Here is a 13,018-nt window from a genome sequence, read left to right on the forward strand (position 1 = left end):
TATCCTCCTTATCCTATAAAGAAAAATTCAAAAAGAGGCATTTATGTCGAGAAATATAAGAAATTATTCTTTTCAACTTAACGCCAATCTGCCCCCCACCAGAAGTTTTCGCCTATCTATCTATTTAGCTCTGATTTTCTGGAAGAACTTTATGTGCATTTGGTAATTTAAGGAGAAGATATATCTTCAAATGGGTTAGGATCTTCTGAGATTACTTGAGATCACTGAATAATCCTTCTGGGAATATCATATGGAAACCAGCGTGCATTGCTTTGTTTGGGCAATAGAAGACAGTACTTTCAGAAGCCTGATCCCATATATTTGTTTGAGCTCGTCCATGCGATGCTTAAATCTCTTTTCCATGAATCATCATTGAGTTGCACGACATTCAATCAAATAACAATTGACTATAAGAATTGCTTGGGCAACTTGTCCATGTCTCGCCAAATTGAGAGAGAGAGAGAGAGAGAGAGAGAGAGAGAGAGAGAGAGAGATCTATTGATAACTAATATTTCCACATATTTCCCTATAAACCACGGTCTGACAAAATATCCTCATCTATCAACCCCCCAACCAAAGAACCAAAAAGAAAGAGAAAGAGAAAGAGAGAGAGATGCTAACACAAACATAGAAGAAAAGGATTGAATACTAGAAAATTCTACAGCTACATAAGAAGATACTGCTTCTCCTTGTCCTGCTGCTACAGTCCCTACATAACTGAAACTAGAACTAACACTGTTGCTGGGCAAAATATTACACCAAAAAAAAAAGGAGGGTAACAATTTAGTCTCTCTAACTAGGGTTATCATCAAACTCCTCTTTTTTGCTCAGCGACTCTTCTTGATCATGTTGGTGATGGATAGAATCAGGGTTTGCTGGCCTTAGTAGGATTTGTTGAGGAAGATGAGCAGAGGTTGAGATCTGGAATGGTTGTAGCAGCGGCACCATTTGGGTCATTGTTTGATTTGGAGGATTTGGAGAGTTTCTGCTTCAGCTCAGAGAGGAGGACTTGATTCTCCTGGTTCAGAAGCTGGGCTTTCCTCCTCAGCCTCTCGTTCTCCTTCATTATGTAGCAGTTTTGCAGGTAGAGCTTTGAGTTCAGCCTCTCCATTCTTGGCTCTGCAATCAAAACAGAGCAATCTTCAAGTTAGCTGCAACGTATACGGCACAGGATTTAGCTCTGCGAAAGAAAAGTCCCTTCTTTATCTTACATGTTACATGATAAATGACAAAAGTACAAAATTCACAATTTCACTTTGACTGTGAATACATCGGTGACTATTTAAACTGACTCTGTAAAGCAGGGGACTCGAGTTTGCATCAGACCAGATGAAAACTATGCACTCCAATTTCATTATCACAGAAAATAAACAAACAGCAAGGATACCCAGATGGAGAAAACTGATTTTCAAGATGCTAACTACATGTGATGTTTGTGACATGGAACCGAAGAGCTGTTTCATCAGAAAGTTCCTTTCCTCCCTAGTACAGAGGAAAGAAAGAATGACTAACGAGACACGCTTCACTGAAAAGCCCAAACGTTCCTGCTTTCATCAGGGCATATCACCCATGAATGGCGACATCAAACATCTCTTTGCGGAAAAGGAAAAAACAAGAAACAGAGGAAAAACTGAAGTTCGATCAGAGAGAGAGAGAGAAAGAGAGACGGGTGGGGTTTCGTCTCTTTATGTTTCCGAGAAAGATCGTCACCTTTTCTTGAGGTGGTTAGAGGGAGACAGAGGAAGATTTGTTAGAATCGGCAGTTCCAGTGGGTATGGCAAGGACTTGGAGTTTTGGTTGATGAGAGACAAAATGGAAGGAGGAAGCTGCAAACGTATATATAGAGTTTGAAAAGCTGCAGGCCATTATGCAGAGGGAAAAGAAGCATGAACTCATGAACCATGAACATGCCCCTCCCTCCCTCTCTCTCTCTCTCTCTGTGGTGTTCTGTTCTCTGACAAAACAATCATGGATGTGTAAGCATGGAAGGCGGCCGGTTAGAGGAGAGGATTTAATGGCGGGTTTGGAACGATGATGAGGAATAAGATATGGTGTCATGTGAGTTATGATGGTGGTGGAACTTTCAAACCCACCCCGGAAGCACTACCGAACATGATTATAGTAAAAATAAACAGTCAAATTTCTGACAAATACGCTCTCTTTTTTCGGACATATTGAGCATATTTGTCACAACAGAATTAGAGTATTAGAGTCTATTCACACACATGTATATATCTAAATTTCGTATGTATCTTTTCCTTGTAGCACGATTATTGGGCCCTCATAGAAAAAGTTAAAATTGTGATCAAAAGGTGTAACATGAGACAAATCCAATACTTGGGAAATTATCTCATAATAAGCTCTATGAATGGTTATGCTTCGATATAGTGTTATCTTGTGCACACAAAAGCCTAACACGACGAGTGTTGATAATTGCCTCTTAAGTAGATGATTTAGGGACTAAGTAATGCCTAAAACCCGTCAAAAGAAAAAAATTATGTAGGGGAGAAATGTATGCATATGATAATCATCAAAATCAGTTAGTCCGTGTGATCTTATTTTGATTAGATAACTAAGGATATGTTAGTTTCAACAAGTCAAAAATATTTTTGTAATTGCATCCGATTCATATAATTATAATATAAATAAAGATTGTATGTATCCACCTCGTCCATGTAATAATAATTATACTTCTAGGAAGGGTATTTTCGGGAGAATAAAGTGAAAATTATGGGAATTCTTGTTGGGTTTTGATAATGAGAAAAGGAAAAAAAATGATGGTGGGCTAGGGCCGTCATAAGATTCGCAATGATGGTTTGGATTGGTTCGAACCATCATCACACCCCCCGTTCCTCTTCTTCACATCAATTACACTCTTTTGTTTTTATTTGCTATTTATGTGTATGACAAAGCAGATAATTTTGGGAGACTTTCCCATCGATTTCTTCCTTATTTAATTTTTATTTTCGCCAGATCTTTCACGTTATTATGTCTTCGTGTTGGGAACTGTTGATAATAATAATGGTCTTCCCCTTGCCATGATTCTTGTTGAAAAATAAAACCGATGGATTTGAAGTTTGATGGACGGAGAGTCCTATTTTTCCGAGAAAATATTTTTACCTGTGTACCATCTGTTGTTAGGAGAGATACACGAAAGATTTTTCGGGGGTTATTTTGATTTTAAAAAGAGAGAGAGAGAGAGAGAGGCTAAATTGAATCTTGAGACAGCCGTGGAGTTGCATGCTATTAGCTATGTTTGGTCGAAACGACACTAATGAATATCTCACTGTAGATATAGCAATTATTGTCTTAATAACATGATCCCCACGGAATTAGTTTGAATATAGGTAATTTGGTTTAGTAGTTAGCTTATTAAGAGGGTTAATCAAACGGTTAACATCAAGATTTAGTTCTGCGGAATGATAAATACATTGTAGCTCTAGCATGAGGGTTTACATGGTGAAAAATTAGAGAGTATTGAAGCGGTAGATAATATGTCAAACTATCAATGTAGTTTGAAAGATGATGTAATCAAGGGCTTTAGTTTGAACTTTCGTATGAGCACGATTTTAAGGGACCATGGCTTGACCGGCCCTTCTTATGCATTCACCAATTTATGTCGCGTGTGGTATGACAATATAGAATCTAATCAGAAATTGAATTAAATGGTGATTCCACATCCAATAATATCCTTGTGTGATGAATTGTAGCGATTGAATGAAATGGAAGTCCTCGTATTTTGTTGTAGGACAAAAGTGTTGTGGAAATAGAATTACATGAAAATTTGCTAACAAAATTTAATTTCCAGCATACTTGTGTAGATGATAACTTTATTATATTAAAATATGTAAAGTCAAATAATTTTGTTTGTGTAAATAGTAAGGGTAAGTATGGTTTCAAGGTAGAATATGAGAAACTAAAGAACCGGACCGGTTGGAATTTATCCTGTTCCTAATTCTAAAATATATAAGGTAGGTTTCAGGTTTCAAAAAATGGAGAACATATTTCGATAGGTTGGGTTTCAGGTTCTAAATAGGTGGAACCTAGTTTTTTATATTTTCTTGATCTATGTCTTCACACGATTTTGCGACATTCCATGGCTTTTGATGATAAGTGTATAATTTGAAACCACTAATTTGAACTTTCATTTTATAAATGAGACTTTTAATTTGAGAATATTTCATATTTTATATGTCTAAATATAAGTTGCAGTCAATGGATTAGTGGTAAGTGGTAATCATTAAATATGATAATTTATTGCAATTATTCAATTAATAACATAAGTGGAACTTGGGTACAACTTGGAACCAACCTTGAAACTTCTTACTAGAGTATGCAGAGTAGATTGTAGGTTCCAAAAAATAATGAACTTGTTTCAATGGAACCTGTACAAAACCCGAAACTGTTCACCCCTCGTAGATAGTATCTTAATCAATATTTTAAAACATAATTTGGAATTGCTAATAATTCAACAATAATCATAATGCTCATTATTTATAATGTAGTGACAATAATTTGAAAATATTCATTATTAATTATAAGTTATTCTTAGTTATAATATAATTATTTGAAATCAATCACATAATTTATGATCTATCAACTATTATTTAGAATAATTAAATTGAAATAAAATAAATTTATTTTCGTATAATTTATTTATTAATATTTCCTAATTTTAATTTACAATAATTATTCAATATTAACCATATTATTGATTGCAAGTTACTAAATATTATTTTGAATTGTTGTATTTATTAGTATGTTCCGTCAAGAGGTGGAATGGGCATTCCATCCAATTCCAACCAAACACTAGGTTAGATTATATTAATAATTAAATACTTTGTGCATGTAAATATAAACACACACACACACACACATACTGACATCCTTTCAATTTTGGGGTAAACTTCCAAAGCCAAGTGATTAACACTAGGTGATTTTTTGTGGCTGAGATGTGCTTTTCCCTTTTTCCCCCTCTTTTGACCCTTCCTTTTATGGAAAATTATTTGAATTTCTCAAAAACAATGGGTGACGGTGTTCAAATTCTCAAATAACCTCCCAATGGAGCTTATCGATAGAAAATGTAAAGAAGATTTTGCACCAGCGATCTCATCCATCCTTCATTTGAAAGTTGGCGAGAGATTCGATGGCTTAAATACCTTAAATCAAAAAGTCAATAACGCCTCTTGTTACAACCATTGTATGCTAGAATTAACCTTCTTATATCATCTTCTCCCTATATATAGATGTTATCTCCGCTTCCACGCACAACAAGCTGGCCCACCCTCATTGCCTTATCGTCATCTTATCTCTGTAGCTAGGATTTGGACTTCGGTCTTCGGAGATTTTCACCCAAAACTAACAGTCCATTTGAACGAACTAATGGAAGAAGGCCGTAATAACAATAGTTATTGCGCTGCAGCGTTATGGAGTTGTAATGATCCTATGCTATTTGGTTTAAGTAAATGTTATAAGCTGTTTAGTTTCATGAATAGCATATGTAATATGAGAGGAAAGCATAAGAATTTCCACAATACCCTCGAAATCATAATTATATAGAATATAATAATTATCACTTTAAGAATCAATCATGAGTTTAATTTTATAAATAATAGAAACAATTTTAGTTTCAAGTAATATGTATTTCAATTACATAATACCATCTAATATTGGCAGAGGGAATGGGAGAAAAGAGATGAAGGTACTTCATGAACTACAACTAGATAATAATTGCTATTGCACAGTGTCGTGTCTAACTAGTAGGAAACAAACTTTCGGAAGGGGCTTCCAGCGATAGTTCAGTAACTTGACGCTCGGCTTAGATGCATTCCTTATTTTAACAAGCCGGTATTCGCACGCCTTGTCCCCCAAAAAAAAAAAAATGGAGGAATATATAGACAATAATTGCTATTACACAGGAGAGGGTCACGTACTAGTCATTATAGTTTTGACCGCAATGGGAATTTGTTGTAATGAATATCAATGCAAGTAAATACTTTAATGGACATATAATGTATTAGTTATTATTACAACCAAACATATCGATAGGTGAAAAGGTGAATAGTGAAAAAACAAATGTTTTCGTCGAATGCTAACGGGACACCAAGGTGCAATGTCCATCCAACAGGATCTCTTTGCTACCTAATGCATAAAATGACCACAAATACCCTCTTAGAGTGCCCCATCCTTTCCACCAATTGATGCTCTTTTGAATTTACGTTATTGCAATTATAGTGATTGGTTGTACATGAGAAACCATACAATGGCCAGACGTTTTGGCACATGTATAAGGGGGTGGTGAGTGAAATAATGGGGTGAGGGGTTGGATGATGAGTCAGGGTTGGACCAACCTCAAGGGTCATGAGTAGCTTCTTAACGCGAAACATCATGGCTCACACAAACGGTCGTTTGTCTTTGTCTTCTTTGTCTCTCTCTTTTCTTCTCTTTTTTTAATCATATGAGATTGTCAAAAAAAAAAAAAATAAATAAATATATATATCGTTTTAAAAAAGTGAATTCTTTTGGTTAGCTGGTTCATGTGCTTCCCCGTATGGGACTTGTGCTTGCACGGACGTAAGTATTTGTCCTTCATACTTATTTGGGGAAATGAAATTTTAAATTTATTATATGGATGTCAATTCGATCATAAATTTTTTAATTTTATAAATTTAGTCATAAAATTTTACACAAAATTCCAAATCAATCCTTTTTATGATTTGTCACTGGAAATTGTTGATATTGCAACGTCTCATATAAAATGTCTGGTAACGACTAGATTTCAACGTCAACGGTTTTTTTGTGAAAATTAACGGAAATGAATATATTAGAATTTCGTAAAAAGATTTAGGATTAAATTGACAAAATTAAAAGGTTTTATGATTGAAAACATCCACACAATTGATTTAGAGCTGATTGTTTAAGTTCCCTTTTTTTCTCATCCAAGACATTATATATATATGCATCATCGTCCCTTGTGCACGTGTTGATAATCAACTTTGCTTTGAAAATGCTAACATTTTTATTTAAAGAATGTTATTTTCCTAAAATGCGTTCCATTTCGATTTTAAAAATGCTTTAGTGTTTGCTCTCACCATCTTTTAGTGGTCTTGCCTGTTTGGTTCAACTTTGGGAAAATGGAAAGCCATTTCCCCAAGTATCTTTGAATGAATGGACAATTGGCAAGAGTATTTGGATACTCATTTTTGGTGTATATTTTACAAAGCAACTTTAAGGTGAAAAGAACCACCGCACTGAGTGGCGCTGCTGGCTTCGGGCTTTCTCCCCCTCATGAAGGGTAGAAATTCAAATCCCCAGCATGTCGCAGGTAGACTTACTCGCTTCACGGGGGTGGTGGGTTTGCCTGCCGACTGTCGGCTTATGGGTTTCCCTGAGTCGTCAAAAAAATAAAAAACTTTAAGGTGAAAAGAAAGAGGGAAAAAAGAAAAGAAAAGAAAAGAAAAAAAGGGAGGAGGAGATGCAGCTGTGTCAAAGAGGGGAAAATCGTGGGGGAGGCAGCTCGACGGTGGTGCTGGTCGTGGTGGGGGAGGCAGTTGGTGGCGGTGGTGCTAGTGGTGGTGAGGAGGTGGCTTGCCTGAGGTCGTTGACCTTCGGCGACACCCTGGGTCGCGCAACCAGCCACCTACGTCGCGCCAACCTCAGGTGTTGCCTGGGTCGCCTGAGGTCGCGACCTTAGGTAATGTCGCTTGGGTTGCACAACCTTAGGCGGCGGCGCCTGGGTCGCCTAACCTTAGATTAGGCTTCTCGGCAACCATATCTAGTTGCTCACGGCTAAGCACAAACCGCCGAAGCAAGATGATGAACAGCGTTTTTTGAGGGCAAAAGAGGAAAATATGATTATTAGTGAGGGCGATATTGAAAAGAAAAAAAATCATTAAACTCTCACTTAACATTCCAAAAATACTGAAAGCCCAAAACAGGTTACTAGGCTTTCAACATTCCAAATGAGCATTTGGCAAATGAAGCCTAAAAAATTGAACCAAACGCCTAATATTTTTCCCAAGGATCTTTGGGGGCTTAAAACCCCCTTAGGAATGCGGAACCAAATGAGACTGCTACCATTGAAAAAATGTTGACAAGACCCATATTTATATAGTGTTTTCAATTTTGATCAACAAATATCTCTCAATTGCCGAACCATTTAGTGTCTTTTTATTAATAGGAGTGAGGGAGTAGAAGTGCGAGAATAGAAATAAATTTTGTAACAAGAATATTAATTTATCTAAAAAAATGGATGGTATATTTTTATGGTTTGATTTTTTTTTCTTTTGAGTTATGCTTCTATAAATATAGTCAGGTTAGTAAATAAATAGAAATAAATTTAGATCTCAAATTACCTCAGTACAAAAAGTGGTCAAATGCAAACTTCAATACATTGATTATTAATTCCGTTCTACCTGATTCCATTCGTCCAAATGGCGTCAAGAATGAAACTGCCTATTTATTCCCTTTGCACTCACTTCATTCTCGATAATTGTAGGAGGTGTTGACTCAAAAGAGAGTTAATATCACAAGCAATTCTCAAATTGGTAAACTATGTGTCACATTTACTTAATTAATTTTTATATCGATACATCCATGACACACTTACTCTAATCTAAATTTCATGTTATAAAAAATTCCAAATTGATATACTTGTCCATCTAATATAGCTTCTATTCAAATTTAGTTAACACATGACAACACAACTTTAGTGGTTGGCATGTGACATTAATCCAATGTAAAAACTTCAACATATATGGCTCCTAAATGACATTGTTTTGAGGAAGCCGAATCCAAAGAAAATGAATTGAGATTGAGAAATATACTAATTTTTTTTTTTTAATTTTGCTCTAAAAATTCCCTCACATTTCAAAGATTTGCCAAAATCCCTAATTTGCCCAAATTTCCTATAATTTTGGCACATTTGTCACTGGTATATCGGTTTTGTTGTAATCCAAAAATTAATCGGGCAAATTTAGCACATGTGTACCCGTTTGGTATTTTTTTTTTACACCAAAATTAATCTGAAAGCAAATGTGCCACTAGTTTATCAGTTTGAGTTTTTTTGGATACCAATCTTAAAATAAATTAGAATGACTGTCATGTTTTAAAACTAAATGCCAACAATTAATGTGCTTGAGATGTAGTACAGTTTTAAGGATAGCATTAATGCATTCACGGATATACTATGGTAAAATTTGAAAAAAAAACATGAGATCATATCAAACATCAAAAAATAATTATACCAACTCTATTAATTTGAGATAAATTCATGCATATCAATCATCCGTCATTACATGTAATTCGAAAGGCAAATCAAACAGCAAGCAACTTTCATTGTACCTTGAATAACCACATGTACAGTTCACAGAAATCTCCCATACTCACTCTGTTTAACAAGTGAGATTACACAACTCTCTCTTTCACATATTAATCTTTATTTGAAACAATGAAATACCTTTAAGAAAATTACAAGCATCGATCATAAGTTTGAGAAAAAGAGGAATATGAGGTCCGGGTTGAATGATAGGGGACGGTACAGTCCTTCCTCAGAGGGAAGGAAGAGGAATAATTGTCCCTGCCTAGTAATAATAATAATCCTTCAATAGCCCTAGTATACAGAAGTTGAATTTGCTTTAATTTCTGCCATATCTCGAATACTAGTTCCCACAAGAAATCTCAATCGGGCATCATGATTTCTTTCCTCTTTCCCTCCTTAAATGCATGGTCAATCTATCGTCCAGCTCAATAAATAGCAAATAAATATATAAATAAACAAATTTGGTGATGCCGCACATCATCATCATCACTCACCATCGATAGCCTAGAAATGCAATAATCTATGTAGGGTGATGGGGTCATGCATGCCCTAATGACCCTTCATCTAATCATGCCAAAGTGGAAGAACGAGATCTAGAGAGGGGAGAGAGAAAGAGAGATGATTGCATCACCCCGAGGGCAAGAAGATTTCTAGTTGACCCACGAGATCTGATTGGACAGCCTTTTCCATATGGGTCAAGATATGACTTTCATGAAAGAAAATAAAAGATGTGAATTTCATTTTATCTTCTCTTCGATGTTAGGTTTTTGGAGTTTTGTTTGTTTGTCCGAACTTCCTTGATGTAGTTTTTCCTACTTCTTACTTTCCTTCCACAGATTTGAAAATAAAGGGACTTTAAAAGTTTAAAATTTTTGAAAAATTATGTATGTTTCAGAGGTACTTTTGATATTTCGTGTTGAATAAAAGGCAAGCTATAAGAATAGAAAAAAAATGATAAATGAAAGTCACTCATTATATAGAGAGTTAAGCTTTTATTTAACACCGAACACTTATTAGTTTACAAAGGTAAAATTATTAAAAAGTTTAAAGTCACCATTGTAAAATAATTTTTTATTAGGGACAACATAAAATAAGTTTTAAGTTGAGATAAATGTCTCTTTCATTCGTGGAATCCATTTATACTATTTTAAGAACATGTATATATTTTATCAATCAACTACAGTTACTGTTCACACGAGTTGCTTGGGGCACGTTGCTTGTGCAAAAGATATTTTCCATTAGATAGTAATATTAAAAATCTTTAATAGTATTGAATTGGGATATTTGATTTTTTTTCTTATAGATATTAGAGATCGCCAATGACAATGATTTCAATTTTCACATGTGCAATTGTAATATGACATTATTTCTTCTACAACATACAAAAGGGTTTCGCCTAATTAGTTTTTTCTTTTCTCGAATTTGTTCAGTTAGTTTGAATGTAGGTAGTGTGGCTAAAGTTTGTAAGTTTTTATTTATTTTTTCCCCACTAATGATGTGTTTGCAATTATAGCTTTTTAAAACTTTTTCCACCATGGATGATGAATCTGTAATCCAATTGGCAGCGTCATTAGTTGCGGGGCTCCACACTTTTGCAGACAATGGATTTTTACCTTACATCTTTTTCTACTCCTTTATTTATTGTAATTAATTAATTTTTTTTTTTGGGCATTTACCTTTTAACCAGCCAAAAGCCAGAAGCATGACCTCACAAGTACCAGCAACCGTTCAAACCCCTTCTTTTTCTTTTTTTTTTTTTTTTGTTTTTGGTTTTTCTGAGGTCACTTAATCATTCCTCATAATTACCGTCCCCTGCATGGATAATGATGAGTTTGGCTCCCGCATTATGACTGCGAAGTGAACTGCATGAGCCCCTTTTACACGTGAGCTTCGGGTTGACAAATTGGCGATCCCACGGGACCACACGTGTGAACAGCCCCTCCCTTTTGCTTCATCCGTTGCAACTCTTTGAAAAACGCGTGGGGTAACTGTGTGGGGAAAGGAAAGTTGAATAGTTATGGTAATGAGAAGTTATTAATCATATCTTCTAATAGATAACAACATGATATACTTTATTATTTTCATAGGATGTTCATTTAAATATCATAATTTTATTTTTGACTACTTGAATACGTAACTTTAAAAATATGACATTATGCTTGGTCCATTTTCGACACTTATGATGAACGTTTAAAAAAAGAAGAAGAAGTTATGACACTTGAGTCGAGTGATTGCTTAAAAATTTATGGTACTTAAGTGAATGACATAAAATGTTATGACACTCAAGTGATTGAAAAAAAATTATGATACTTAAGTGAGTGTCGTTTGGAAGTTAAATCACTTATGGTATAATTTTTTAATGCTTAAAAACAATTTCACTTATATATTATATAGTTTTCTCCTATTTTAAGGAGACATTTTCTATTCTAACCTAGTTGCAACTATAAATGATTCTTAGATTGCAAGCGAATGTAAATAAATGCGTAACTAGAAGATTTTTGACAAAACAAATATAATTTATCAACCTCATGCCACATTCCATAGAAACAAGAGTGAAATACCATTTTTGGAAAAAAATAATTCAACACAGAAATAGTGAAGATAAATGTAGTAAATATAATAAGTAAAACATTTCATCTTAATTAAAGTACAAATAAGAAAACATCAATAATAACTCAAAGAATAAACATGAATCATAGAGGGTCCAACGTGGAACCGTGGAAATGGAAGCTTTTGGGTTTCCCACTAGATAAGTCTAGTTCAGTTGATTTAGGAACAAAGGAAGCTTTGGTGGGCATTCCTTTTCGTTTCCATTTAGATACGAAACACTGGACAAGAACGGGCCCTACAGAATCATGGAACGAACAAGTTGGGAGGATGTGCACGCAGTTGTCCCTCCAAGCTTTTCTAGGACAAAACATAGGAAAAGCTGAAATCTAAGGGGGAAAGCGTCCATCTTTTGTCAAAATTAGAGAGGAGTTCGATTAGCTCATGCTTTTGCAAGCCCTCTTTTGACATTTGGAGAAACATCTGGTGGGTCACATGCTTTTATGAAGACTTAGCAGGTCCACGGTTTGTGCTTTTTGGTTGGCACTACTGACAGTAGTTCGATGATACAAAGGTATGGACTAATAGTTTATAGCAATGATATGAATAAAGTTCAACTAATCAAATTTGCCTTTTTTGCTTTCTAATCGAACCAAATGCTTAGCAAGGAAGCAAGGCGTCACTGAGTGAGGTTATGAAATTAAAAACCTACAAGCTCTGTGTACGTAGAAGTTCCCTCCAGTTAAAAGGACAAGATAAACTAGTCATAAACCTTTTTTTTTTTTTTTAATGAAATAGACTCCTAAACATTTTAATTGAACCAATATAGTCACAAACTTTTGAAAGAAAGTGCAATCAAGTCCTCTCAACCAAGTATGGCTTGATTTTTCATATGTGACGGCTCAGTCATCATTGACTATCCTACTTGTGTCGAAAAATGTCGTGATGTGGCTTGAAATAATAGCAATTGATTCCGATCTGGTTCGCTTCCATCCCGGCGGGATCAAATCGAGGTCCTTGGAACCGGACTGATCGATCTGATTTGGTTCTTGGGCGATCTAGTGGAACCTATTGTGGGGTGAAAGGGACAAACCAAAAGAGGAGAGGAGGCATGTGTGAGACATTTGAAAAACAAAAAAAAAAATCAATTTG

At 35.1% G+C, this 13,018-nt stretch overlaps 1 long non-coding RNA gene across 1 annotated transcript; it reads right to left on the bottom strand.

The window, feature by feature from the left end:
- Window positions 1-496: 496 nt before the first annotated feature.
- Window positions 497-2,010, bottom strand: LOC104425652. Its single transcript, XR_721714.3, has 2 exons — window positions 1,711-2,010; window positions 497-1,119 (listed from the first exon to the last, which is right to left on the bottom strand). It is a non-coding gene; the product is annotated as an uncharacterized LOC104425652 (long non-coding RNA).
- Between the last annotated feature and the right edge of the window lie 11,008 nt (window positions 2,011-13,018).

The sequence above is a fragment of the Eucalyptus grandis genome, chromosome 11, assembly GCF_016545825.1.
Source record: "Eucalyptus grandis isolate ANBG69807.140 chromosome 11, ASM1654582v1, whole genome shotgun sequence".
Classification (NCBI taxonomy): Eukaryota; Viridiplantae; Streptophyta; class Magnoliopsida; order Myrtales; family Myrtaceae; genus Eucalyptus; species Eucalyptus grandis.